Here is a 5,031-nt window from a genome sequence, read left to right as displayed (position 1 = left end):
GAGGACAACGCGTCGCATTGCGACGCGTTATGAGCTTGTAGATCTGCTATTTTCAAACATTTTAGTACTTTCACTTTTGCTACTTTAAGTATATTTTGATGCCAATACTTTTGTACTTTTACTCAAGTAAAGTTTTAATTCCGGACTTTTACTCTTGAGAGTACTTCTACATTGCAGTATTGACACTTTTACTTAAGTAAAATATTTGAGTAATTTTCCACCACTGGCCACCCCTGCGTTAGGCCGTCAGGCGAGCAGGGGTCGCCGTGCTGAGCGTTGCAGAGGTCGGGCTTGAGCCGACTCAGCGCCACTGGAGTCCATGAATCCATGGATGAATGAATGAATTCCAAGAATCCACTTATTTACATTGACAAAGCATTGGCAGATTCCGCCCCAGAGGTAAAATGTGTGCCCTAAGGGCGCGCTCCCACCGCACTTTTATTTTACCTCTGGGGCAGAATCTGCCAATGCTTTGTCAATGCAAATGCGTGGATTCACGCAAGAGCGGATTTTTCCGCTTGTCGCGCAGACTTTGCGTTTATCCGCACTACACGACTTGTCCATTTGAAGCATCAAACTTCTGGAGGCAGGAGCTAAAATCAGCTCCTGCCTCCAGGAGTTTGATGCTTCAAATGGACAAGTCCATTTGAAGCATCAACAAAATGCACCCTCTGTCCAATCGGATGAGTGGAAGGCGGACCGTCCCAAGACTCAGGAAGCACCATGGTGATCAATGCAGAAGGCCGTGCGGGCTACGGGGAGGGTCCTGAAAGTGAGTGACAGGTGCGTCGCTCCCGTTTCTTTAGAATCCGCTGGCTGCAAAAAACTGTGGCCGCGCACAACCTGCGTTTAACGCTAGCCGACCATGTTTTGGTGGGAGCGCGCCCTAACAGAGTATTTCTACATGCAGTATTGATACTTCTCCTTAAGTAAAAACTTTGAGTACTTTTTCCACCACTGGGAAACGCTGTTACCGAAATGATGAAGTCATCAAAACCCTGTTGGGATGTCAGCTCTGTGTGTGTGTGTGTGTGTGTGTGTGTGTGTGTGTGTGTGTGTGTGTGTGTGTGTGTGTGTGTGTGTGTGTGGGTGCGGGTGCGGGTGCGTGTACGTGTACGTGTACATGTGCATGTGCATGTGCATGTGCATGTGCATGTGCATGTGCGGGTGCGGGTGTGTGTGCGTGTGCGTGTGCGTGTGTGTGTGTGCTACAGTTCACCTGGCGGTCAGGGGACATTTCCTCAGCGCTCAGCGATCTTGAAGATCCGTTGAACGACTGATGCAACAGTGAACACCTTGACAACATTGTGTGTGTGTGTGTGTGTGTGTGTGTGTGTGTGTGTGTGTGTGTGTGTGTGTGTGTGTGTGTGTGTGTGTGTGTGTGTGTGTGTGTGTGTGTGTGTGTGTGCGCGCGTGCGTGTGCACGTCTGGTATTTATAAAGTTACAATGTATAAGGATCCCTGGCTAATGAGCCAAATATGCCTTAGTACATTATAATAGTCCTCTATAACTAAAATGTAAAATTAAAAACACCTGACATATTCTATTTAATAGGGGTGTAACGATACGTTTTAACAACGATTCGATACGTATCACGATACTTGGTTGTCGATACGATACATGAACGATACAGGTTCATTTAGAACCATACGATACGTTTCGATACAGTGATTTAGTCGATGCGATACATGAACGATACAGGTTCATTTAGAACCATACGATACGTTTCGATACAGTGATTTAGTCGATGCGATACATGAACGATACAGGTTCATTTAGAACCATACGATACGTTTCGATACAGTGATTTAGTCGATGCGATACATGAACGATACAGGTTCATTTAGAATGATACGATACGTTTCGATTAAGGCTGAACGATTAATCGTTTTCAAACCGAAATCGTGATTTGAAACCACGCGATTAGCTAATCGCAAAGGCCGCGATTTTTTTATTTTTTATTTTATCATAATAAATCATTTTAATATTCATATTAATCCCAGAGCACCCGCGGGACTTGTCTCCTCTCCAGAGTGGCTGCCTCAGGCGCGCGAGAAGTACTAAATAGCCAGGGGGGCTGGGGCTGGGCGGTTCGCGCGGGGCGAGCGATTTTTTTTGGGGTTTTATGCTAATTTTATGCTATTTTTTTTTTAATTAGAGTGAGTCTTCCCAAATTGTACAACAATGAGCACAACGACAAGCTCACAACAGCCTGAAAAAACAACTGCACACTGAAGAGAAACGATTGATAATAATTTAATATTCAATACGCTATTACAGACAAACTGAAACTGCACAGCGTCAGCGGCAGACAACATTGCACTTTCAAAGAAAAACTTCAGCTTAACACGTCCTGCTCCTTGTATTTGCACAGCGCAGCGGCATCATTACAAAAAAAACAAGTATGCTATTATTACATACAGACAAACTGAGACTGCACAGCGGCAGACAACATTGCACTTTCAAATAAAAACTTCAGCTTAACACGTCCTGCTCCTTGTATTTGCACAGCGGCATCATTACAAAAAAAACGAGTATGCTATTACATACAAACTGAAACTTCACAGCGGCAGACAATGTTTCAAAGAAAAAAGTGCTCCTTGTATTTTTACAGTGGCATCATGACAAGAAAAAACTAAAACAGACACAGGTCCTGCGTAAATTACGCATTACGAAGCAGCATAATGCAGTTAAATGCACACATTAAATGGCCACTGGCCATCTGCCATAATTCAATTACAAAACAGTCCTGCTGCATGACGCATACAGTATAGACAATCAGTTAACCAACTTAAGCTATTAACAGTGACAGGACAAGTGCTCAGGTAGTACAATACAATAATATATTAGGCAGAGATCTGGGAGGGAGGGGGGGGGAGAGGAGGAGGAGAGAGAGAGAGAGAGAGAGAGAGAGAGAGAGAGAGAGAGAGAGAGAGAGAGAGAGAGAGAGAGAGAGAGAGAGAGAGAGAGAGAGAAAGTGAGAGAGAGAGAGACTCGCTGCATCTGTGTAGGAGAGAGAAGAAAAAAGGAAAGATGCTGTCGGTTAACTGGACAAGTAAATGCACAGCAGCAACTGCAGCATTGTTGTTACAAAGAAAAAACTATTATGCAGGCACAGACATAGACATTAGCTGCACAGCATAAAATAAAGCCATCTTACCTTGATTCACACGGCACCAAACGTAGCCTTTCGTTCTGGTGTGTTGCTGATGAAAGTTTTAACAAGGCATGGTATGTCCAACGTGTCCAGGATATCACAGTGCGCATTCATCATAGCAAGATGTGTCAACCTCTTCTGGCTCATGGTGCTTCTCATCCAGGTTTTAAGTCGTCGTAAGCTGGAGAATGATCTTTCTGATGAGGCAGCGGACACAGGAAGGCACAAACAAAGTTCCACAAACATCTCAGTCTTTTTAAACATTCGCCTTGTCTCTGAGTGTAGTGCGGCTAGAAATTCGGCAACGTCATGGGTAGATTTTATTGTTTTCTCCTTGGTCAGATCGCCCAGCATGTACAGCTGTCGCTCCAGGCGGGATCTATCAATCTCTTCAGGGATTTTAACTTCATCCAGTCCTGAAAATTTTAGATTGGCTGCAGCAATAAGGGTGGCTTCTCTCTGGGCAGCTACTTTCATCCCCTCTTGGTCGAATCTTCGTTTCATCTCGGAGTTGATCAGGTCCAGGGCTTCATAAAAGTGAGGTGTCCACTGTCCATGTCCTGGCCTTGACTCCACCACAGTTTCAGGTTCAGTGGTGTGGCGAAAACGGGCAGGGGTTTTGCTCGTCCTGGAGCTCGTGGGTTTGGGCATCACAAGGTTGTTAAGGGCTGCGCAGGTGTTAACTTTGGCCATGAGATTATTTACTGAATCGTCGCCCCTCAGTCTTTGCATCTGTTGCTCAAGGACTTTAATGCATTCCAGGACTGCACCAGCAGTCATCTTTGGGCTCTGGAGAGTTCTGGCCACTGTCTCGGAAGGTCCAAAAATAGCTTCACAGCACACCAAGCCGAAATATGTAGATCCTTTCTTTGCCTGTGTGTACAGTCCAGACACTTTGGCACGAGTGTCACCCCGCATTCCCTTCTTGTCTTGCGCCAACACTTTTAGAGTCTCGAGAAGTACTGTGTAGGAAGAGATAACTCGTGAGATGGCATTGGTCCGAACGCACCACCGAGTAGGACATAGCCCCAACACATTGCACACCACCTCTTCTGTTCCAAAAAGAGACTGAAACAAAGCTTTGCGTTTGGATGATTCTCGGATAACAACCGAAACTCCTTGAACAAAGTTTAATGCATCAGCGATTAGTCTCACTTCCCTCGCGACCTCCTGCAGAATAAGGTCCAATGCATGGTTACTGCAATGAATATATAAGGACCCTGGGCACTCTATTTTGAGTTTCGCTTGGACACCATTGATTCGCCCAGACATGTTAGCTGCACCGTCAAAACAATATCCTTGCACACGTTCAAAAGGCAAATTAAAACGTAGAAAGATGTCTTTGATCAATGCAAACAGTGTATCTGCTGTCGAGTCAGGTGCACTGTAGAATCCGAGAAACATGTTGTGTGCTGTCAAACTTGAATCCACATACTGTAAACAGCATGAGAATTGCTCACTTGTACTGATGTCTGTCGTTCCATCAGCTGTAAATCCAAAGAATGAACACTTCTGAGCCTCAGATGCAATCTCACGTTGTATCATATGTGCAAACATTTCAAGTATCTCATTTTGTATCTTGTCTGACATCCAATTGTCTCTACGTAAAAGCCATTCTCTTTCTTTTGGTAAAGAATGTGTTCTCTCCATCATCAGTTGCCAAAGTGCGCCATCACGGTGACTGTGCCCTCTGAGTGGCATTCCCTGACGACCCAGGTATTTAATGGATCTAAATAAACGTTCCAATAGTGTCCTGGCAATCTGTTGATCTCTGGCTGCAGCTTCGGATAGCAAAGCATTGATAGGAGTTTGTTTGAGCAAAGCTAATGCACGGATTGAATCTGAATGCACATCTGTCCTCTCGTGATGACCA

This window comes from Gymnoscopelus braueri (assembly GCF_963280865.1).
Source record: "Gymnoscopelus braueri genome assembly, chromosome: 17".
Classification (NCBI taxonomy): domain Eukaryota; kingdom Metazoa; phylum Chordata; class Actinopteri; order Myctophiformes; family Myctophidae; genus Gymnoscopelus; species Gymnoscopelus braueri.
Note: the sequence above shows the minus strand (reverse complement) of the source record.